We start from the raw sequence: 26,679 nt of genomic DNA, 5'->3' as shown, positions 1-26,679 counted from the left end.
AGTAGAGCACACTGATACAATACATCAAGACGAATTTAAACAGTCGGTAACAAGTTGGAACACTGTAAGGCTTCTATCAGTGTTTGTAGGAAACATCCAGGTATTGTTACAGTATATGTAATAGTTAGTGTTTATTTTTGGTCTTCAAACCATTAAGTTGAAAACGAGCTGCGCTGGTTTGTGCTGGGTTGTGCCGTGGGCTGTGCTGGACTGTGCAGGGCACTGGGCTGTATTGGCTGTGCTGTGCTGTGCAGCTCTGGGCTGTGCTGGGTTCTGTCGTTGGCTGTGCACGGTGCTGGGCTGTATTGGCTGTGCTGTGCAGTTCTGGGCTGTGCTGGGTTCTGCCGTGGGCTGTGCAGGGTACTGGGCTGTATTGGCTGTGCTGTGCTGTGCAGCTCTGGGCTGTGCTGGGTTCTGTCGTGGGCTGTGCTGGACTGTGCAGGGCACTGGGCTGTATTGGCTGTGCTGTGCTGTGCAGCTCTGGGCTGTGCTGGGTTCTGTCGTGGGCTGTGCACCGTGCTGGGCTGTGCTCAGCCTGTATCGGCTGTGTTGTGTTGTGCAGCTCTGGGTTGTGCTGGGTCCTGTCGTTGGCTGTGCAGGGTGCTGTGCTCAGCCTGTACTTTGCTGCGCTGTGCTGCGTTGGTCTGTGCTTGACTTGCAGACTTAATTGTTTAGTACATCAAAAATGAATGTCGACTTTCTCAGTGCTGAGCACAAATTTTCTCTCTACTAGCCCGTGTGCATGCGCGTGCTTCATTATAACCCACTTAATAAAACAACCTAATGTCAAAATGGAAATATAGCAGTTGTAATCTGGCTAATGGATTTTGGGTTGAATGATTGAGTATCAATCTGTTTTGCAATCCTATACAACCAGCATGCATCTCAAAATTGAAGTGCTTTCTTTTAATTGTTTAAATACAAAGTTTTGAAATTTAAAACACTAGTAATCATTTTGGATACATGACCTCCATGAGTCAGATGTTTTTCAAGTAGACTCAACATTCATTTTTTATGTCCAACAACTTTACAGTAAATCTTTAACATCCTTCTATAATAATATTTTTTGGGGTTATAGTGGGGTGCGAACCCTAGCTGGTATAAAAGTCAAGTAAAAAAACAGACAATAATTATCACCTGAACCACTAGACCACAAGGACTGCTACACATATTGTCAATATTTTGACATCCTGATCATACATTTATTACATCACATGATAATGTCTTATCAACCAATCAGGCAACAGCAAAAAGAATGAAACTTGTGGTCTTCAAAGACAATATTTAAGCAAATATCAACATTTGCGGGTTCCGGCATTTATTATCTTAATTTTAACAAACCTTATGATTTGCCACACTTTATTTTGGCATTCACAAAAAAGTGCATGTTACAAAAACATGAGCGAGTACCTATGGGCGATTTTTCACTTAACAACATTGATGCCATGCTCTGCCCACTTATCTGCCTCATTAGAATATAGTAAGTCAGTGGACCAGAGGTATTTCCCATACATTTCTTTTTAATAAAGCATCAGGTGGACCTCAGGAATTTATCAAACATTATATGAGACTCTATATCATAGTTATGTAGTCACTTTTAATTTTTTATCTTATTATTTAATCCTAAACGGATGCCAAGAATTCTTTAAGCTTTCAAATACCTTTTATTTGAAATCAACCATTTGTTCGATAAGACATTAAAAATAAAATTGTCTATATTACCTCACACTTCATGTGTACATCCATTCTCTGTCCAACATATAAATACATATATTTGTTTTCCATTGATGATTCACATCTTGATATTCAGTTTATTTCACTAAACATTACTGGAATTCATTAAAACCTGATTCTCATAAAAAGTAACATTTTAAAAATCATGGTATTTTTTTTTTTACTTGGCACTAAAAGCTGCCACACTTGAAAGTTCACATGAGGCAAACAGTGTGGATGTGTAAATGAAATTTAAAACCAATATCATGAAAGAAATGCATTTTCAATTAGATCAATTTATATAAACTGTCATGATTTCAAGGATATTTGATTAAGACAGACACTGACTCAACATGAAAGGTCACTTTTATTGAAATCAGACCCGAATTAGTTATATCCCCAGGCCCAGATTCACAAAAGCAACGCTATATAATTAGTCTATGAAGGATTTAAAAAGATTATTTAATTCAATTGCAGAATTGTAATCTTTCATCTGAATAAATGTTACTTGACAATATATAGATCCGAAATAAACTGTGTTTAAAAAGTCCGAATGTTTCCATGCCCATGTTTTCTATCTATACTGAGCTGCCAGTGATGCCTTATTTAGATTAAAAATCCTAGTCTTGACCGTTATATATAAGTCTTTCCTGCAATTTCAATTAAAGCTAATCCTGTACACAGATCAGATAAAAAATGATTTAGTTCAGGAACATCTTTGTTCTTTTTTTTCAAATTCAAACATTACGCTTTAAACAATGGGACATACATTTTCTTATGATTTTCCTGAAGGTGGCAAGTGAAAATAAATTTTTATGAGGCCTAAGCCAAATATAAGAGACGTACATATAGATTGATTGTATTTTATAATGGCTCAAATTATACAGAAGGTCAGAAAATAGTAAAACAAATGTAAAAACGCTGTATCATTTAGAAGAAAATTTTATGGGATATGAAAATCTCTTAAAATATAGAATTACCCACGTACTATGAGATAGTATTACATACACTGAGCAAGTCTTCCCTCACTCAGCAAGTCTTGCCCTCACTGAGCTAGTCTTGCCCTCACTGAGCTAGTCTTGCCCACACTGAGCTACCCTTGCCCTCACTGAGCTACCCTTGCCCTCACTGAGCTGGTCTTGCCCTCACTGAGCTACCCTTGCCCACACTGAGCTACCCTTGCCCACACTGAGCTACCCTTGCCCACACTGAGCTACCCTTGCCCACACTGAGCTAGTCTTGCCCACTAAGCTACCCTTGCCCACACTGAGCTAGTCTTGCCCACACTGAGCTACCCTTGCCCACACTGAGCTACCCTTGCCCACACTGAGCTACCCTTGCCCACACTGAGCTAGTCTTGCCCACACTAAGCTACCCTTGCCCACACTGAGCTAGTCTTGCCCACATTTAGCTACCCTTGCCCACACTGAGCTACCCTTGCCAACACTGAGCTAGTCTTGCCCACACTGAGCTACCCTTGCCCACACTGAGCTAGTCTTGCCCACACTGAGCTAGTCTTGCCCACACTAAGCTACCCTTGCCCACACTGAGCTAGTCTTGCCCACACTGAGCTAGTCTTGCCCACACTGAGCTACCCTTGCCCACACTGAGCTAGTCTTGCCCACACTGAGCTACCCTTGCCCACACTGAGCTAGTCTTGCCCACACTGAGCTACCCTTGCCCACACTGAGCTACCCTTGCCCACACTGAGCTGGTCTTGCCCACACTAAGCTACCCTTGCCCACACTGAGCTAGTCGTGCCCACACTAAGCTACCCTTGCCCACACTGAGCTACCCTTGCCAACACTGAGCTACCCTTGCCCACACTGAGCTACCCTTGCCCACACTGAGCTACCCTTGCCCACACTGAGCTACCCTTGCCCACACTGAGCTACCCTTGCCCACACTGAGCTACCCTTGCCAACACTGAGCTACCCTTGCCCACACTGAGCTACCCTTGCCCACACTGAGCTGGTCTTGCCCACACTGAGCTACCCTTGCCCACACTGAGCTAGTCGTGCCCACACTGAGCTGGTCTTGCCCACACTGAGCTGGTCTTGCCCTCACTGAGCTAATCTTGCCCACACTGAGCTACCCTTGCCCACACTGAGCTGGTCTTGCCCACACTGAGCTAGTCTTGCCCTCACTGAGCTAGTCTTGCCCTCACTGAGCTACCCTTGCCCTCACTGAGCTGGTCTTGCCCACACTGAGCTGGTCTTGCCCACACTGAGCTAGTCTTGCCCACACTGAGCTAGTCTTGCCCACACTGAGCTACCCTTGCCCACACTGAGCTAGTCTTGCCCACACTGAGCTGGTCTTGCCCACACTGAGCTAGTCTTGCCCACACTGAGCTGGTCTTGCCTACACTTTACTAGTCTTGCCTACACTGAGCTGGTCTTGCCCACACTGAGCTGGTCTTGCCCACACTGAGCTGGTCTTGCCCACACTGAGCTGGTCTTGCCCACACTGAGCTGGTCTTGCCTACACTTTACTAGTCTTGCCTACACTGAGCTGGTCTTGCCCACACTGAGCTGGTCTTGCCCACACTTAGCTGATCTTGCCCACACTGAGCTGGTCTTGCCCACACTGAGCTGGCCTTGCCCACACTGAGCTGGTCTTGCCAACACTGAGCTGGTCTTGCCTAAATTGAGCCAGACTTGCCTACACTGTGCTAGACTTGCACACTCTGAGCTAGTCTTGGCCACCCTGGGCCAGAAATGCCTACACGGACCTTCTTTAAGCTAGTCATTTCTTAACAACCATGAGATCATTGAAAACAAATAAGAAACTTTTTAACAATGATTTGTCACTAATAGTTATTATAAATTGAATTATCAATAATTATAATCAAATATTATGATCATAGAAGGCCGTTTAAAAGTGAAGTTGAAATTAAATCAAATTGCCTTAGCATACATTAGACAGGATTGACACCGTAATACATTATTCTGTGAGCTTCAAAGTCACAATTCCAATATATAATATCTTAAGAATTTCGAAATGAATTTAAGGGTGGTATAGTGAAGAGGTCTATTATGAAAGGTCAAACACCTTGCACAGATTTGTGCCTGTAATAATTATAATTATACCTTTAATACACAATGCAGGGTGATACATTAGAAATAAATCAAATATCTAATAAGAGATATCTGTTGTAATTATAAAGCAATCTCACATCTCAAACATTTATATCACAAATAAAATAGTTTAAAGTAAGCACTCAACAATTTATGAAAGATTAAAAAGAGAATTAAGTCATTGAGTTTGATATTTTAATCAAATTTTTTATCAAAAATTATTTCTGCAGACCAAAGACCTAACATATCAAACGAAAATCACTTAAGTCATTTCCGTTTGCAGAAGATTTTGATAAAGTTTTATAAATAAACATTGAGGTACAATTATGTAGAATGTAAAAGACTAAGAGCGAGCCATTTCATTTAAATTAAATAAGTACTTGGTAAACTATAAATTTTTTAGAATTCCGCCAATGGCATGTGCACATGTTTCCATAATAGTCAACGTGAGACCATGATTTTATTGTCATAATCGTGAGACGCACAGCGAAACCGTGAGACTTAACAGGTATGCTGTACCGGCATGGTTTGGTACCCCATTGCAACCAAATTTTTTTTTTTATATAAATTAATTGTATTTTTTTTCTGCAATTTTGGTATCAAAAAGTAAAATAATGATAGAATAAGAGGTTTCAGATACATTACCGGGAAAACTATTTTTTTGTTAAAAAACATGAGCAAGTCCCTTTAAATTACATAATATATTATTGATAAACGTTTTATGTGCCATATTCAGTGATTCTCATTATCTATTGGTTATTCACATTGAAACAAAACTGTTGTCAGATTATTATATTCCTCTATAACAGTATTGTCATGCATATTATTTTAAAATGCAAAATTTGTTTTGATGTAAAACTGACTCTAAATACAATGCATATATAAACCACCAAAACAAAAACATATCCCAAGAGTTTTGCATGCAGATGACAATGCTCATTTGCAAGTCAATTCAGCAAAATAAACAAAGACGAAAACAATATCATGTCAAAAACAAGGCATGTTGAAATGACAAAACATACCTTGCTCCAGTTTCTTACCTTACACAAATTTTTTGTTTAATATGGGGACGAAAACATGTTTGAATGAAAATAAGTGTCTCTTGTTAGTAAACAAAAATGATTTAATATATGCTTTCCAGTGGTTTATAGAGATCTATCAGTGAAATAAAATTGATATTTCACTGTTGCAAACAGTTTCAAACACCATTGGTGACCATCTTTTGGTGCTCACATGGTGCTCACTGGGTGAAATATTTTATGATCTTACACTTAAACAAATAATGATCCTCTTTTTCTACCGTCTTAATTAAGCATTCGCCTAGCTGCGCTAAGCTTTGATGTTAATTTCAATTAAGACCTCCAGATCAACATAATGTTGATCTTTTAATCGTCACAATAAATTTGACAGCTGTTCGTCAGATCGTTAACATTAAATTGATTATTAGTTTTATGCTTGATTTCAGAACATTCAAGATTAAGTTTCCATATTTTTCTATTTTGTATTATTAAAAATATGAATGCGTCTTAATTAATGATAACAATCAAGCTTCCTTTATAGGAAGTAAAGAAATGCCAGCAAATATAGATATAAACCCAGATAAACCCATTCTAATTTATTACCCAAACATTATTTTCAAAAGGTCCATGAAATATAGTATTTAGTTATCATTTATCAGAATTAATTTTAATTACAATATACCCAGGTTAGGGCTATAAGACGGTAAATACATAATTCATTTTTCAAGTTTCTTGATATTTATGTAACTTAAGGTGCACCATCAAATAATTACATAAGACCCTTTAGAAGAAATAATCAAGCTAATTATAGCTGCACTCTCACAGATTGACTGTTTTGGAAAATGTTTTATTTAAAAAATTGATGTTTTATGTCGAAAAACTCATTTTTAGCCATAAAACATTAATTTTCAAACAAGTTATAAAAATTGCGGTCTGATCATTTGTCAGCATTTTTATATCTATGAGAGTGCAGCTTTAAATCACATTCTATAATTATATTGGTACAAAATTGTAAAACAATCCCACTGAAATTTATTTTGAAATATGAGGTATTTTATTCAATTTCCTGTAAGACATATTTTATTCTTTGAATAATCCTATGATGGTGTTCCACTGAAATATTCTGCTAACATTTTCCACTGTTTAAAATAAAAAAGTCTCCCCTACCTATGCAAATATTCAATGTAGATTTAATCCAACTTTAATAGCAGCAAAGATATTTCCCTCTCAGATAAATCTTAATCATCAACCAAAACTTCAGAAATCCCCTTTTTATAAGATTTTCACCGTGCTCATCCAATGTTGAATATAAAATGATTTACACCATTCTCTGGGCATGTTTTTATCTCCTAGTTTTCTAAAGTACTGTTTACTCCTTATCACACAATAAATATTGATTTCGTGCGATCGCCACTTTAAATTTTGACGCATTTCATAGCATTTCTGTACAATCATGTTCCCTAAAACAGGCCTATCAAAGTTTTTAAGCAATTGTTTTCTAAGGTCATCTGTGAATAATAATGATAATTGAAAAAAAATTGAATCGATTTTGTGAGAAAATTATCATCACATAATAACCTTGTGCACCAGAATAGGAAAACTGATTACTGAATAACCCCAAAATATCTTCTATTTGAAATTAGATGATAGTGTAAATGAAATATGCTAAATATGGTTAACAACATCTAATAAAATTTAATTTACGGCCTTAATTGATCCAAGTGAACTCAATGCATTGTCTTTAAGCAAAGTGTTGATTCAATTAGCAGGCAATCATTGGAGCCACACCATTTTGTTGCTGCACGTCTTCCATTGTAGAGCAAATGAGTTGTAAATGGAGGAAATGGTCTGTAAGTTTTCTTCTCAGAGGTTTATGAGAGTAAAAAAGCTAGAAGCTCTGCAATGTGTTTTAACCAGGTTTTTAATATGGGCAATCAGAAATTACAGCCAATATATTTCTTGTATGAGTTAGGATCTAGTAGCAGCCTTTATCTTAACTTTTATCAAAAGAGATGCTACTGAAAATTACTCTAGGTAATTAAGTATCTCAAGTATTTAGTTCATACCATCAATTCCAACTAAAGTTGTTAGGCAGAAACCATTTTTCTACTTAGAGTAACTGTGACCTTGACCCAAGCCCCCATCAAAAGCAATCCTATTATAGCTCTTCACATAAGACGCCTGTCCTCCCATCTGGTCTGACAGCGCAACGACATTCCCATGCTAATAACCTGGTTTTTAATACACATTTTTAAGCTTTTTTTTCTATACTTGGTGCACTAGGCTCAATTTTGTATAACAGAATTTGATTTTTGTTCAGACCTCTTACATTTAACACAACACATAATAAATCCTATTGACACACAAGGGCATTTTCAACAGGTAACAAAATTTTGTGGCTCCAACAATGCTCATGATGATAAAGAAAGGTGGATCCAGCAAAGCAAGCGTGCTTTTCTTATTGTCCTAATGATTTTGCACAATATATTCCAAATCACTTAGATTTTATGCATATTAAGCATGCTTGTCACCGGTTTCTAACACTGTAAAGAGTCCTCAAAACGCTACTTTTCAACCGGCTCCATAATGGGAAGTTAATGTCAAAGATATCTCCGGAACAACGAATGCTAGGAACCAAAGTATGACGTCATCAAGTCTGTTAAGTCTTAACAATTAAGTGTGGTAGTTATTGGGGGCAGATAGGCAATCCCATTGGCTTTGTTTGTAAGTTATAATGTAAGTCCATAGTCTAAGGCCTCCATACAATTGATAAAAATGTGGGTATATTAGTATTTCAATTATGGCCCCCAAAACCAAGTTCAAACTGGAATAAAAACAATTTCTGTTTTTACCTGAACAATTGCAGCAATCAGGCTGTTAATGTGTGTGTCTACACGCCATCTTGTTACCCATACAACAAAACATTTGCATGAACCTATAACTGCTACTAGGCATAAATTTGTCAAAACAATGCATTTAGAATAAAGTACATTTATTATTCCCTCTTTCATCAGAAGGAAACCACTTTCATCTGCTCCCATAATGACTTCAGACTATTATTGTCCAGGCTGGCATGTTATAACAATTTCAATCAAAAGTAATTGATCATAAAACATGCACTGCAAAGCAGTAATTATTTTCATTTATGCTGGAAAAAAGAACAATTCTGAGAGCTAAATGGTCCAATTTCATTGCAAAATGCTACCACTATCTTTTTCTTGCAGATGTTTTTATCATTTAAGGATGTCAGTGAAAACAATGAATGTTCTATTATCATTTTTTTATTCCTGTTTGTTTCGTTTTTAAGGCATTTACTCCATATATGGTTATGCATCAATTACTCCATACATGGTAATGCATCACTTACTCCATATATGGTAATGCATCACTTACTCCATATATGGTAACGCATCACTTACTCAATATATGGTGATGAATCACTTACTCCATATATGGTAACACATTACTTACTCCATATATGGTGATGCATCACTTACTCCATATATGGTAATGCATTACTTACTCCATATATGGTAATGCATCATTTACTCCATATATGGTAATGCATCACTTACTCCATATATGGTAATGCATCACTTACTCCATATATGGTGATGCATCACTTACTCCATATATGGTAACGCATTACTTACTCCATATATGGTGATGCATCACTTACTCCATATATGGTAACGCATTACTGACTCCATATATGGTGACGCATCACTCACTCCATATATGGTGATGCATCACTTACTCCATATATGGTGATGCATCACTTACTCCATATATGGTGATGCATCACTTACTCCATATATGGTAACGCATTACTTACTCCATATATGGTGATGCATCACTTACTCCATATATGGTAACGCATTACTTACTCCATATATGGTAATGCATCATTTACTCCATATATGGTAATTGCATCACTTACTCCATATATGGTAATGCATCACTCACTCCATATATGGTAATGCATCACTTACTCCATATATGGTAACGCATTACTTACTCCATATATGGTAATGCATCACTTACTCCATATATGGTAATGCATCACTCACTCCATATATGGTAATGCATCACTTACTCCATATATGGTAATAAGTCACTTACTCTATATAGGGAAATAAGAAACTTACTCCATTTATGGTAATGCATCACTTACTCCATTTATGGTAATGCATCACTTACTCCATATATGGTAATGCATGACTTACTCCATTCACGTAATGAGCAACTTATTCCATATTTGGTAATGCATCACTTACTTCATATATGGAAATGAGTAACTTACTCCATATATGGTAATGCATCACTTGCTCCATATCTGGTAATAAGTCACTTACTCCATATATGGTAATGAGTCACATACTCCATATATGGTAATGCATCACTTACTCCATATATGGTAATGCATCACTTACTCCATATATGGTAATGCATCACTTACTCCATGTAAGTTAATGAGTAACTTACTCCATATATGGTAATGCATCACTTGCTCCATATCTGGTAATAAGTCACTTACTCCATATATGGTAATGAGTCACATACTCCATATATGGTAATGCATTACTTACTCCATATATGGTAATGCATCATTTACTCCATAGATGGTAATGCAGCATTTACTCCATATACAGTAACAAGTTTCTTGCTCTATATACAGTAATGAGTTACATGCTCCATAAACAGAAATTAGTTATTTGCTCCATATACAGTAATGAGCCACTTGCTCCATATACAGTAACAAGTCACTTGCTCCATTTACAGTAACGAGTCACTTGCTCCATATACAGTTATTAGTCACTTGCTCAATACATAGTAATGACTGACTTGCTTTATAAATATGAATGAGTTACTTGCTCCATAAATGGTAAGGAGTCATTTGTTGAATATAAAGTTATGAATCACTTGTTCCAAATATGGTAAAGAATCACTTACTCAATGTCCTATGCAGATGCTAATGTTCATTCAGTTTATATTTCAGCTGACCAACATCCAAGGTTAATTATTCTTAACAAATGCTTATTGTAGTTGGCAACCAGTTCACCAAGATTGTGATTAAAGGATTTGAACATTTTCGATTAGTGATGGTTTGGTAAAAACAATGCTTAATGCCAATGCTTATAACAACCATAATATTGCTGACAATTATGGAAAGCCTTAAAAAAATCTTCAAAAACGTGGAAAACGCTAAACAGACCAGAATCATTATCATAAATAGGAGAATAATCGTTTATAATCTGTTACAAGCTCTTAATTTTCACATCTGAGGCATTTTGATCTTAATGTGCAAAAACTATGCACAAATTGCAAAACGTGAAGGGCTTATTCAGATAATAAATTATATGAAATAGATAGCTGTGATAAACACGGCTGATGCAAAATATAACAATGCATTAGACAAAATATGGTATCCGGTGTCATTTATTTTAAGTGAAGAGCATCCTCATTTTGTTGTATAAATCAAGTGTACCGATAAACTTTGATTTTCACAGAAGGACAAGTTTTATATTGCATTATCTGTATTTAAATAAAACTAGTATCGGATTTCTGCGTAGAAAAAATAATTACATGCATTTAGACACAATGGTCCTTAAGTTCATAGTTTGGAACCTGACATGTTCAAATGAAGAACACTATTTAAATTTCATTACCCCAAACTGGCCAATCAGAGCCAAGTATAAGTTGCACTCTATTTTGGTTATTTGTGTACATGACTGACATTCGTGATACACTTTCCTGAGTTCAACCATAAGTCAGTTATAGTTAATGAATTACATGAAAGGGATTTATTTTTAAAGTCCCTGTTGCTCGCTTGGAAATAAAATTGTTTAAATTGATATATATATAGACTATAATTATAGAAAATAACCTATATTTTCAGCCAATGAAATTACTGATCTTTAAGTACTAGGCTTTTCATTTAGAATTTCAACTTTCATGGGCGTTTAAAAGTTCGCATACTGCAACTCATCCAACCTACCCTCACTGCCCCCATTCTTAATCATGGTGATTTTACTTCATGTCATCTCACTATTACTTAGTGGTCAACAATATAATTTTTTATATTGTTCAATTAGAAGACAGTATTTTTTAAGTTTTCCAATACATATATAAGAGAAAATAAGCAAGCAACCTTTTTTTATTTAAATAAAGTGAAGTGTTAAATATAAACAGTGGCTGGCCAAGTAAGTTGGCAGTTTGAACAATATATTGTAAACCACAAAAAAACATACAGATAGTGAGTATTTATTGACACAAAATAAAGGGTAAGGGGACATTTGCTTTTTAAAGTACCGGTATATAATAACAATCTTTAACAATCTTTAATCATTAATAATAAAATAGAGTTATTAGTACTGCGTTTGATCCGGGAGGTTGTTTTCGACTCGAGTGGATTTTTGCAGATTCAAATTACACGAGCAAGCGAGAGTCGAATACGACATTCCGGAACAAAACACAGTACTAATAACCTTTTTATTATATGCATTACTGGTTAGATCACTGACAAAAACCACATGTTTTCATAACAAACAACATTTTAACAACACACTATTTTGTTTTATGACATCATTTTAACATGGCGCAATGATACTTGTTATCACGTGACATTACAAGAGTGGAATACGGCCATATTGCACTGGAGTAGAATACGGACTTCGGTATTTTGCGATATGTATTGCATGTGGATTTATGATGGGTATATAATAATGGCCTTTATTGGCAACCATTATAATTTAATTTTTGATATCATTCATAAAAGATTAAAAGTGTAAGATGTACAAACACTTATATTTAACTATTCTCATTTGTCCTAAACATGGGACAAAAATGTTCTGGTTTGCAATAAATCTACTCCTTAATCACCAAACTAGTTACTTATTAACAGTTATGGGGCCGATAATGTTCCGTTCAAATCTCAACGTGAAGTATCGACAAGATGTCCTCAAACCTGCAGGACCACAAACTTATTCTTTGTTTTGACATGAGTTTGCAGTATCCAGTTTGGATGAACGAGATCAATGAATCAAAATAACCTTACTTGACTGCAAACAAAATACTTGTGGCAATCAATTTGTCACTTACGACTTAAGAAGTCTGAGAAGGCAGATTAGGGACAAAAATTGTGGATCTTCCACGGATTATACTTCCATTGATTACGGATTACATCAAAACTGGTTTTCTGGACGACCAATGTGATGGAAGACATTTTTCAGACTTACAGATTATGAAAAGAATCATTAAAATGACATTTGATAAGAAACAAAAATTATGGTTACACAAGCAATAGGCTGTTGATTTCAAGTGAATGTATTCGACATCCTCAGTCCATATGTGCAACAAAGGCACAATTTGAATACTGTTGGGTCTATTCCATGTGTCAATAAGAATTGTGACCACAATATCACAACGAACTGGTCCTGCTAGATGGGTCTTTGGGCAAACAGGTCTAACAGGGGTGTAGGTGGATAATTGACCTGCCATGCTAGGTGGGTAGACCTGCCATGCTAGGAGGGTAGACCTGCCATGCTAGGAGGGTAGACCTGCCATGCTAGGTGGGTAGACCTGCCATGCTAGGAGGGTAGACCTGCCATGCTAGGAGGGTAGACCTGCCATGCTAGGTGGGTAGACCTGCCATGCTAGGTGGGTAGACCTGCCATGCTAGGAGGGTAGACCTGCCATGCAAGGTGGATACACGTGTCTTGCTAGGTGGGTAGGCCCGTCTTGCTAGGTGGCTAGACCTGCCATGCTAGGCGGCTAGACTTGTCTTGCTAGGTGGGTCTGACCGGTCTTGCTAGGTGGATAAACCTGCCATGCTAGGTGGCTAGACCTGCCATGCTAGGTTGGTAAGCCTGTCTTGCTAGGTGGGTAAACCTGCCATGCTAGGTGGGTAGACCTGCCATGCTAGGTGGGTAGGCCAGCCATGCTAGGTGGGTAGGCCTGCCATGTAAGGTGGGTAGACCTGCCATGCTAGGTGGGTAGGCCTGCCATGCAAGGTGGGTAGGCCAGCCATGCCAGGTGGGTAGGCCTGCAATGCTAGGAGGGTAGACCTGTCTTGCTAGGTGGGTAGACCTGTCTTACTAGGTTGGTAGGCCTGTCATGCTAGATGGGTAGGCCTGTCATGCTAGGTGAGTAGACCTGCCATGCTAGGTGGATAGACCTGCCATGCTAGGTGGGTAGACTTGCCATGCTAGGTGGGTAGACCTGCCATGCTAGGTGGGTAGGCCTGTCATGCTAGGTGAGTAGACCTGCCATTCTAGGTGAGTAGACCTGTCTTACTAGGTTGGTAGGCCTGTCATGCTAGATGGGTAGGCCTGTCATGCTAGGTGAGTAGACCTGCCATGCTAGGTGGGTAGACCTGCCATGCTAGGTGGGTAAACCTGCCATGCTAGGTGGATAAGTGACCTGCCATGCTAGGTGGGTAGACCTGCCATGCTAGGTGGGTAGACCTGCCATGCAAGGTGGGTAGGCCTGTCATAAAAAGGTGGGTAAGCCTGTCATAAAAAGGTAGGTAGACCTGCCATGCTAGGTGGGTAGACCTGCCATGCTAGATGGGTAGAGCTGTCATGCTAGATGGGTAGACCTGCCATGCTAGATGGGTAGGCCTGCCATGCTAGGTGGGTAGGCCTGCCATGCTAGGTGGGTAGGCCTGCCATGCTAGGTGGGTAGACCTGCCATGCTAGGTGGGTAGACCTGCCATGCTAGGTGGGTAGACCTGCCATGCTAGGTGGGTCTGACTGGTCTTGCTAGGTGGGTAGGCCCACTATGCCTGGTGGGTAGGCCTGTCTTGCTAGATGGGAAGGCCAGCCATGCAAGGTTGGTAGGCCTGCAATGCTAGGTGGATAGGCTCATCTTGCTAGTAGGGTAGACCTGCCATGCTAGGTGGGTAGACCTGCCATGCTAGGTGGGTAGGCCTGTCATAAAAAGGTAGGTAGACCTACCATGCTAGGTGGCTAGACCTGCCATGCTAGGTGGGTAGACCTGCCATGCTAGGTGGCTAGACCTGCCATGCTAGGTGGGTAGACCTGCCATGCTAGATGGCTAGACCTGCCTTGTTAGGTTGGTAGACCCGTCTTGCTAGGTTGGTAGGCTCGTCTTTCTAGGTTGGTAGGCCTGTCTTACTAGGTTGGCATGCCAGGTTGTTCTGAGGGCATAATACATACAATATAAAGGAAACTATAGCTTTTTCATTAACATGAGGTCAGTATAGCCCCGCAGTTCAAACGTCAGAATCTGACAGTGACGTCAAAACTTCTCAAAGTAAGAGCTGTTCGCCCATTACAATGTCGATGTCTCCCTACCCACTGCCGGTAAATGTCACTGAACCACTCTGACTTGTAAGAATACAGTTGTGTCTGAGCTTCATTCTGTAGTTCCTGAAAGTCATTTAAGCGTTTACCTTTCAGTTCACATTTAAGTTTCGGAAATAGGGCAAAATCGCATGGTGCTAGGTCCGGCGAATAAGGGGGTAGGGAAGGATTTCCGCTTCAAGCTGGATTGAGGTGGTAGTCTTGGCCTCCTCCGATCTATGCCTTGGTGCATTATCCATTGACTGCTTTGCTGTTTTGTCACAAGATCGTAATAAAACAGCCAGGTTTCATCGCAAGTGACTATCTTCTCTAGAAAACGTTTTCCTTCCTTTTCGTACCCATCTTCTGTCAGCAGCCGTGAAACCCAACGCGCACTCACTCGACTCATTTTCAAACTGTCTTTCAGTTTCCTCCGTACCGACCCATTATTCATGTCCAACATCTTGCATATTTCTTAAAGAGTGACTCGACGATCAGCGTCAACGATGTTTTTCACAGCCTCAACGTCACTCTCCGTAGTTTGTGAAACCGGTCGCCCAGACCTTACATCGTCACAAATGCTGTCCCGCCCCTCACTGAACCGCTTGTGCCACTTGTACACAAGAATTGGCTTCAATGGAGTTTCACTCGATGCTTCCTACATCAGTTTAAGTGTTTGTGATGGAGTTTTTCTTAGGTTTACACAGAACTGTATCATTGCCCGTTTTTTCAATCAGTCTTCTGGCGTCATTTTTAACAAAATTTAACTATACCGTTCAGTCTAAAATGCTTCCTTTGAAATCAACAAACAAACGCACTGACTTAAAACTTCACATCATCGCACCTTATTGACGTCACGTCAAATGTACAAACTTTTGCGCAGTTTTATTGGTTTTAATGTGAGTGGTCAACAAAACAAGATATTGTCGTGGGTTATTTTAGCAACTGCGGAGGAATGCGCGACCAGCTGTTTCCATAGTGATCACAACGTTGTCGTAATAACATGCTATACAATGAAACTTGCATTCCTAATTTCAAATTACCTGACTATTATTGTATGAAAGTTTTAAAGATATGCTGCATATTGTTTTCATTTTACCAAGCTTTTCCATGAACTTCTGGCTATGCTTTCGTATTTTGTTAGATCAATTGTTGATATAACTTTTGCAACCATTTTTTAAATAAAAGGAGTAATATACAGTGTGACGTCATCACCAGGGGAAATAGTTGCCAAAAAATCTCTTGCAAATTGCTTGCAAAAAATGGAACCAGTGAAATCACCTCTGATGTCTTTTAGAATATATATAAGTTACATTTCCATCCAATGAAATTGCCTCTGATGTCTCTTAGAATATAAGCTTCATTTTCATCCAATGAAATTGCCTCTGATGTCTCTTAGAATATAAGCTTCATTTCCATCCAATGAAATTGCCTCTGATGTCTCTTAGAATATAAGCTTCATTTTCATCCAATAAAATCACCTCTGATGTCTTTTAGAATATAACCTACATTTTCATCCAGAGAAATCACCTCTGATGTCCCTTAGAATATAAGCTACATTTCCATCCAATGAAATCGCCTCTGATGTCTTTTAGGATATAACCTACATTTTCATCCAGAGAAATCACCTCTGATGTCCCTTAGAATATAAGCTACATTTCCATCCAATGAAATCGTCTCTGATGTCTTTTAGGATATAACCTACATTTTCATCCAGAGAAATCACCTCTGATGTCCCTTAGAATATAAGCTACATTTCCATCCAATGAAATCGCCTCTGATGTCTTTCAAAAAATAAGCTACAGTAAATGACTGGGTATTAGACAAACTTTTTTCCCTCAGATTCTGATGTAAAAAATTTCCTGCGTCTAATAACCAGTAACTAACTTTTGAACTTTTTTTCTGAGGTCGATTTCAGGCCAAAGTTTGTTTAGATTTATGTAGAAAGGGATGTTACTCGCATCATATCGATCGAGTATATACGGTTTAAAACGGCAGTTGAAGATCGGGTATATCGTAAGCATTTATTATTTAAAAAAAAATGTTGTACAATATTATTTTGAATAAAACAATAATTAAACTTGCAAAGCAAAGTTGGGCACTGTCAAAATATTTTTTGTCAGTTGTACGATAAGGGGTGAAAAACTCGCACTGCCTTTAGACCTGTTTAACATACCAATACTACAAACTGATGCAATAATGGTCTTGTTTTTTCACACTTTTCCATGTTTTTTATTCTTTTCTGTAGGTGTTGACATTTTGAGAACAAACCCGTACAATATAAGGTTTTTGCATAACTTAACTTTTCATTCTCGACAGGTTATCGTTTACTGTATATACGGTCAGAAAGAAATCTTGTTGTCATAAAAGGTACTTTTCAGTGCCATCCAGAAACATATTGTCACACTCAGTACTTTTCAGTGCCTATCCTAACATGAAAAGAATAAAAATGTGTCATAATTTGCTTTATCATTGTATGGTTTTAAAGATAACCATCGCCATTTTCACGAGAATTTATTTTTCTTCACTGTCAACAAACATGGTGGTTGAAATTGGTAGATGATTTTTACATTTTTTCTATGTGTCCTTTAACACAAAACATAGATTTAAAGGTTTTTTTCAGATTTTTCACGGATTTTTTTGCCTGCGTCTTATACCCCCTATCGTCTTATACCCAGTCATTTACAGTACATTTCCTTTCAGTGAAATCACCTCTGATGTCTTTTAGAATATATAAGCTACATTTCCATCCAATAAAATTGCCTCTGATGTCTCTTAGAATATAAGCTTCATTTTCAACCAATGAAATTGCCGATCAGCCTCCAATAAGTACACACTTGTTACAACAATACAACAACACCCCCCCCCCCCCCCCTCCCCCTTTCAATCTAAGACAAAAGAACATGCAAGATAAAATCTGCAGGAATATCAGAAGGACTCACTTACTTGTCTCGATATCTCCAACCTTCAAATAATCTTAAGATTCTACCTTTTAGGTTCTAACAATAACTTAACACATCGCTAAATAATTAATTTAAGTGTGTCCAATTTATGGCTCAATTCCTGTGATGACAAATATTGAGACACTCACCTTTACTATTTAAAATCCAATTCCACAAAAGAAACAATCTCCATATTTAGATACTTCCAATCTTTAGTTTTGTCAATAGCTAAATTTATTTCCAAATAAAGAGAGTTTAATGTCAATTAGAGGTAAATCAAGATTCTTTTAAAAAAGCTCATTAAGAATCATATTGTTTTTTTCGTTGTACATTGTGTTGAACTGCCGATATTTCAACATGATAAAATGGTGTGGACGACTAAAATACAATATTAATCAGGATTAAAATCAAGCCATTATATTTTGTGCATTGAATTTAAGACTACCTGATATATACCGCAGTATAATGTGTTAATAGCTTGGATTAAATAAACAAATATTGCATTTCTTCGACAAATCATATTAAAATATTTTGACAATTTTTTAAGTATTCCACGCAAAAACAAATAACAGAGAAATCTAATACTTTTGATATAGTGAAAATATTTTACTAGGTGTTTTAATAGCCATTAAATACCATCAATAATGCACTGATTTAATCACACAATTCATTGTTAGAAAACAGATAATGTAAAAAACAGAAATTCAAAAGCTGAGTCTTGCGAATTATAATATCTTGCAAATAACAAATTTGCATTTAGATTAAAAAGGGCTTTTTTGTTTGAAAGAAAACAATGTTAAGGTTACAATTAATTTGCCCAATGGATGACTTGAGGAATAATAATTACAAAGACTTCATCATTTTGATTCTTTCTTGCCAATTAAAAACATGATGTAGTGAATAATATGACTTAAAAGGCTAGCCCCACTTAAATACCTAGCTGTCTTGACTGTAAGGTTTAATGGCCAGTCAACACCATAATGGGTACAGACCAATTCATCTAGTATATCTGAGGTTGAATTAACCCCCTCTCCCTTCCTTAATCTATGAACTTCTTTTATATGAATCCTTCAGTAACAAATCATTTTTGCCAATAGTTTCATGTGAAAAAGTCTTTTTTCCACTGTGTATTTTTTAATGCTGGGCACATGTCAGGTTAAAAAAAATGCTGGTAAGCTTTTCAAATTCTGCCCAGTTTTTAGGTTCTGTGTACCCTGACTTAACCCCCATAACAATTATATCGCATATTCATTAACAAAATTGTTGAATAATGCATTCCAAAAAAGCGGGTTTCAGCTCGGATCTGCTTTTATCCCATAAGTGATAAAACACTGCACTAGTCAAGTACTATGTCCAAATATATTGCATTTTTTTCTTGTTTCTACAACAATGTCACTATAAATAATACACTAGCAATTTCTTTCACTGAATTGGGATTGGGTCCAGGTACCAGTGACATTGAAATCGAAAAAAAAAATATAATGTAGATACAATCTTTCAATGACATTTTTTGAAGACGTAAATTGGTCCTAATTTTACAAGACAAGATACAAAAATCTAAGTTATTTAAAGCCGGGTATATGGTTACAAGAAACATAACAGCTCAATGAACTGTTTTCCGACATGAAACCATTTTGATAAGAAATTGTTGTAACTATAAAAAATTCATTTGTTCAAAGAGTGTGAAATATTATAATACTAATCCGACCTTTCCTTAATCAGTCTTATTAATTTTCAATTAAAACCATTATTTTAATCTCAGTCACCATGTTATTAGAACAATAGTAGTAGGTCATGCAGTGGAGATTTAGGCTCAAGTATGTTGTTATAAATAAAGGCTCTCACTACTGGGTATTTCAAATTTTACATAATGGAATCAATATTCATTGTACTATTTTATTTAGCGGTTTAATTATATACAATGATATATTATAAACAAAATTGACTTAGACCTAGGATTTTGACACTTTTTAATCAGTTCGAAAAACTTCAGAAAAACAAAACGATAGGCATTTAAAATAGAATACGGCAGTCATATGAAGCACAAGTCACTGGAATACACCAGTCAAATAAACCACAAGTCACTAAAGCATGGCAGTTCATTTTGAACCACAAGTCAATAGAATATGCCAGTCAAATGAACCACAAGGCACTAGAATACAGCAGTCAAATGAACCACAAGTCACTAAAATATGACAGTCAAATGAACCACAGGTAACTAGAATATGCCAGTCAAATAAAATACATGTCACTTGAAAAAGACAGTTCAATTTGAACAACAAGTCACTAAAATATGGCAGTTCATTTTCAACCACAAGTCACTAGAATATGACATTCAAATGAACCACAAGTCACTAGAATATGACAGTCAAATGAACCATAAGTCACTAGAATAAGGCAGCCAAATGAGCCACTTGAAAACAGCAGTCAAATGAACCACAAGTTCATTTTGAACCACAAGTCACTAGAATAAAGCAGTTCATTTTGAACCACAGGTCACTAAAATATGGCAGAAAAATAAACCACAAGTCATTAGAATACGGCAGAAAAATAAACCACAAGTCACTTGAATATGGCAGTCAAATGAACCACAAGTCACTTGAACATGACAGTTCATTTTGAACCAAAAGTCACTAGAATACGGCAGAAAAAATAAACCACAAGTCATTAGAAAATGGCAGCCAATTAACCGCAAGTCACTTGAATATGGCAGTCAAATGCACCACAAGTCACTGGAATATGGCAGCCAAATGCACCAATAGTCACTAGAATATGGCAGCCAAATGAACCACAAGTCAATGGGAAATGACAGTCAAATGAACCACAAGTCACTAGAATATTGCAGCCAAATAAACCACAAGTCACTAGAATACAGCAGTCAAATGAACCACATGTCACTTAAGCATGGCAGTTTATTTTGAACTACAAGTCACTAGAATATTCCAGTCAAATGAACCACAAGTCACTAGAATACAGCAGTCAAATGAACAACACGTCACTAGAATACAGCAGTCAAATGGCAGTCAAATGAACCCCAAGTCATTAGAATACAGCTGTCAAATGAACAACACGTCACTAGAAAACAGTAGTCAAATGAACCACAAGTCACTAGAATACAGCAGTCAAATGAACCACATGTAACTAGAATACAGCAGTCAAATGGCAGTAAAATGAACCACAAGTCACTAGAATACAGCAGTCAAATGGCAGTAAAATGAACTGCAAGTCACTTGACTAAGGCAGACCATTGAACCACAAGTCACTAAAATAAAGGTATTGAAGACATTTATGACAGACAATGAAGTGACAGTTCCATTATCATATCAAATGTAGAGACATTTAATTGTGTGAAAAAAGCTACCTTCTCTTTGTCACATTTCAGCAATCTTTTCCTTACAGACTTTGATGCATTAAAAAGATATGTTTATAATACTATATATATACGGTATAAAGATAACATCAGAATTAAGTATTAGATTTGCCACAATTGTCAGACATGTTAAATCTGAACCGTAAATGTTGTAAACAAGTAACTGACACTATTCAATAGGGCGGACTTGAGACAAATGATAACTAGAGTTCATTTGCAAGTCACAAAACAGATGGCCACAAATTAAATCATTAGATTGATAACATTTACAAGTATTCAATAAGGAATCTTAAGAATACTATTTTCTTAGGATACAAAGTCAGGTGGAACTTGGGTTACGTCACCTTATCGCTCCATTAGCAAAATTTGTCAGTAACTTAAAACCAGCTTAAACTTAAGTTATATCGTGAATATTACCTTAGTCTAAGGTACCCCCATCAAGCTGTTTGCTCTCTCTTAGTGTATTTCTAAATTATGGCATTTTGGGAAATACTGGTTTTAGTTATAAAACATGCAATAATAATGATACATTTAAAAAAAATCTTAAAGAATACATCTTTTAACCTTTAAAACTTATTTTTTCTAACATTTTTATACCTTGTGATTATTATGGAATTTTATGTTTAATCATATAAGTGGGCTATTGGTTGTAATTAAAGTAGTATCCATTACATGTAGTACCTTTAATATGTGTGATGTCGTAAACATGTATATTTATAATTTGTTTTCTCTGTTATTTATGTTCAATAAGTTAAAAACCCTGAAGGAATTAAAAAGTAAAACAATAGCGCCAATTGCAGCAAAAAAATCCAATCCTATTTTTAGGAGGCCAAGTTTGATGATAACTGTACAGTTAGACAAATTTAGAGAGCTGACACTGTTAATACATTTTTTGCCATATCAAGGGTCATAACTGAGGTGACATGGCTGGTCATCGATTGCAACCGAGATATTCTGCTCATACATATTCTGACTCAATTTGGTGATGACTTAGATTCTTATAAGTTATTGTTCGGGCAAAACCAATTTCAGGTAATTTTAATAATAAAAGGGTAATAACTCTGGACTGACTCACCTGTTATGGCTTGTAAACAAACTTGTCTGAGAAATTATGCCTTTACACATTCTGAAGATATTTTGTGATGATTGGACAATTCTAGGCTTCTACAGTTATTGATGGGACAATGAAGATTTAAGGTAATTTCTACTATTGAAGGGCAATAACTCTGGAGTGACTTGAGCGATATGACTGGTTATTGCTCCACTCCGAATTATTATGCACATACTCATTCTGCCCAATTTGGTGGTGATGGGACTACTAATGTTATTGAATTGACAAGACCAATGTTAGGTAATTTTAATCATTAAAGGTCCCATTAAACTCCCGATATGTCTGGATTTTGAACTTGTCCATATAAAGATGCCCATACACATTTTGATTTTTTTTGGAGATGATCACACGAAGGCTTCTTAAGTAATTGATGGGACTACATAGTTTTAATTTGCATTTCATGAACTTAATTTCACAGTTAATGAACTCAAGTTCAGTTACTGAAGTGCATAAAGTTCTTAAACTTTGGTCCATGAACAGAAATTCATTTACTTTTAGTTCACGAAGTTCTTGGACTTGTTTCATGAATAAATGAGCAATTTTATCTTAATGAACTTTTCATCAAAAGCGTATGAATAATTCATGAACAATTAATGAACATTTTTCACAGCGCAACTGGACACTGCCTGCATGTACCCTGCAGGTGAAACCATGATATGTCCCATTCTATGAGCGAGCTTATCACAAGGGGTATACAAACTTATGTTTAGTACCGGCTGCCAATCTACTTCAAGTGAAACTATAATATGCCCCGTTTTATGAACATGATTATAAAAAGGGGGTCTGAACCTTATATTTTGACCGCCTGCCATGATACACTGCAGGTGAAACTATGATATGCCCAATTATATGAACAGGCTTATCAAAAGGGGATTTCAACCTCATAATAAATTACCATATGTAGTACTAACTGCCAGGTGCGTTTTGTTCTGACTTTTTTTGCTTGTCTTTGTTATATTTATATTGATTTTTGATATTTAAAAAGAAATAGTAAAAAGTAATGACCTGCATTTTTTAATAAATTACTTAAAGACAGGTTAGCTCTGGATGTTCACCAAATAAATCTTAAAAAGGCCTAAAACAACAATACATTTGGTGTGATTTACCCGACCCTACCTACGAAAAAGTGCTTTAATGGTCAGTTGGTAAAAAACAAACAAACAAAACAAACAATTGAAATGAATATTTATAAGGGTGTGTTTTAATATGTACTTTAAAACATTTAAAGCTTTATAAAGAAGATTACTTAAACATCATTCTCCAATAATGACAAAAACGCTCTTATGTAAAGCCTAACAAAAAAATAAAATAAAAAGCCTACCTACCCTGCCTGTTTTTTAAAAGGATGTAACCCTAACCAAACCTATTTTTGGGGGCCTCAAAATTATATCTGAACATGAACTGATTTAAAGTTTTAAAGAGCTTGATTGCTCTGCTGGCAGAAAAGTGAACAATACAATGTACCTGAATGTTTGGAGATTATTACCCAAATGTTTATGGAGTTAATTATAGCAGACTTTCTCTCACAATACCGAACATAAATAAATGCTGGGGAAACTCCAATATAGTTTGTTCCTGCAGAAAAATAGCAATGAATATCAGGCAATGAATGCACAAATCAATATGATACATCAATATAGCTTTTTTTTTAAATGTTATCCATTATAATGACAAAACCTAATGGCAGAGTAAACACTCAGCTGTTCATTTTGTTTGTTTTCTAAAAAATATAACTTCCTTAACTTTAATTACTTTTCATTGTATTTAAAAGAGTAAATACAAAAGTTATACGTTTGGAAATACAATTCTCAAATAGCGGTGCCAAACTTTCTGCATTCTGTATTTCCCCCCAAGAAAGTGTTCAAGATCTTTCCTCTCTCCCCTCATTTTTTTTTTTATCTTAAACCAACAAATCGGTAATATCAGACGACGAAGTTGACCCTTAAGTCATGAGTACCTCAGTACACATTAAAGAACAAAAATTCATTTACTTTTAGTTCACAAAGTTCTTGGACTTCTTTCATGAATAAATGGGCCATTTTATCTTCATGAACTTTTCAAGTCTATGAACAAGTTCATAAACAAATAATGAACATTTTTTCACAGGGTGATTGGACAATGCCTGTCTGTATGCTAAGTAAACATCAGTAAACATTTATTATTGTATTTTAATCATAATAATTTTTCATAAACCATACTAACTTGATTCACAATTCTCCCCCCCCCGCCCCACCCCCAGCATATTTGGCATTGCACATCATTTTGGTTAGACAAACAACACAAATGCATGTTATATGCTATATATGGTTATAGCATTGCGTGAATTGAGACCGTTAGATCCACATGCTAAGTTTATATTGATATTATAATTAATAGTTTGTTTGTCAATTACACTTTCACTGGTGGTTGCATGGGAGGGGGCGAGTTGCTCTCGCCACCCCCTCCTCTTAAAATCCCCCAACTTTACTTTTTATTTCAATATAGGAGAAACTAAGTAATAAAATAAATGCACCATTTAGGACTATAAATTTTCTTAAGGGAGTACCCACAAACCCCCGACCAATATTTTAAACTAAATAAATCTAGTTCTGTGAGTTGGGTGCAAGTCAACAGGTTATACCGCCTTCAAAGGAATGCCCCCTCTAATGGCAAATCCTGGATCGGTCCCTGTCTTTAACACATCGCTAGAAAATTCCTATACAAACCACCTTAAAGTTGTAGAAATTAACTAATTATGTAATAAGATAATAGAATCATTTTTTTTTTTTTGTAAAAAAGGCCCCCACCATTATTTATATGCCACGGATTTTTTTAAAAATATGGGGGTGGGGAGAGGTGCATGGTCAAATGGTTGTGTCCAAACAACACTCCCTACACCTGTGGGTTGAACAAATACGTGTATATTAAAAAAGAAAATTGAGAATGCAAACTTTTTGCCAAAAAATAGCTTTCATCTTCTTAAGGAGAAATACCCCTACTCCTCATTTAGAAACGAATCCTGCATCCGCCCCTGCTGTACAGGCTCGTTTAAACCGAAAGCTGAAACTATTTTGAAAATTGATTGTTTATAATATAAAATCCGAAAAAGCGTATCCGAATTATGCCACCCTTCCTACCGTTTTCTTTGCATCTTTATAAAATACAACACCAATGGTTGACTGTACATGTAGAACTGCAGGAAAAAAGGTTTCTGGACCAGAATGACAGAACATTTACCCACGAAGTAATTTGTCGATCATACATTTCTGTGCCCGTGCAAAAGGCGTTCCTTTCCCCCATCTTTTGCCATTATTGATTGAATCGTTATCGAATATTTAAGGTAACAGTACACTATATTTCGAGCATTTCTTCAGGAAATTTCTTAATTTAGTATAAATTACTTTCAATCTTTTTTATATGATTTGTTTAACAAACACAATAGACAAAACATAAACTTTCCATGTAATAGTATGCCTCCCAAAATAGTAAACCCCCAAAACCATGTATTCCTTTTGGCCCCATCTCCTACGTGCCTCTGCCTTTATATCGGTAATAACAAGCATGTCATGCATTTGGTTCATGGTACGAACCAGCGTACCCTTTTCAACCTCTAAAGGAGGATTTAAACATATATTAGATATTTCTGGTTTCATAAAAATCGTAAGTCTTACCTTTTCAACGTGTATCCCTTTTTCACACTTGCTGGTTTCCTTTTCTATACACGAAAATTTGACTCGAAAGAATTTAAAATGTATTGGGCTTTAAATTTTGTAGGAGTGTATAAGGTTTCTTTGAGTAACACTGGCATTTTGTATCGCATGTTCACACACTAATTAGTGGGTTGAATATTAATTACACGATAATTGATAAATAATTGGCCCGTTTAGGACAGAGGTATTGAGCGCTGCACTCTGTATTGAATAAATAGTTTTCTTTTTTTGTATCTAATTGTTCGTTATTGTCAATTACGTCGTGTCAGATACTTTTTTCTGTACATTTCAATATTCAATTTCTTTAACAAAATATATAAGAACTAACTTCCCTTCTCTACTACTCATGCATTATTAAGTTAAGTACAGCTGTAAGTATTATGATCCTCCCAGGTTACTGTAAAAATACAAAAGAAAATACGACGTGCCTTATACCAGGGCACATATGAGGCA

At 36.5% G+C, this 26,679-nt stretch overlaps 1 protein-coding gene across 12 annotated transcripts in view; it reads right to left on the bottom strand.

The window, feature by feature from the left end:
- Positions 1–26,324, bottom strand: part of LOC128205605 (uncharacterized) — a 120,467-nt gene extending 94,143 nt beyond the window's left edge. For 10 of the 12 annotated variants that reach the window (XM_052907344.1, XM_052907351.1, XM_052907346.1 and 7 more), the window contains exon 1: positions 26,188–26,324. The gene's annotated coding sequence lies outside the window, so the exon portion shown is untranslated. The remainder of the gene's footprint in view (positions 1–26,187) is intronic. The other 2 variants (XM_052907354.1, XM_052907355.1) reach the window with 2 other exon arrangements.
- Between the last annotated feature and the right edge of the window lie 355 nt (positions 26,325–26,679).

This window comes from Mya arenaria, chromosome 10, assembly GCF_026914265.1.
Source record: "Mya arenaria isolate MELC-2E11 chromosome 10, ASM2691426v1".
NCBI lineage: Eukaryota > Metazoa > Mollusca > Bivalvia > Myida > Myidae > Mya > Mya arenaria.
This window is presented reverse-complemented; position numbering and strand designations above follow the sequence as displayed.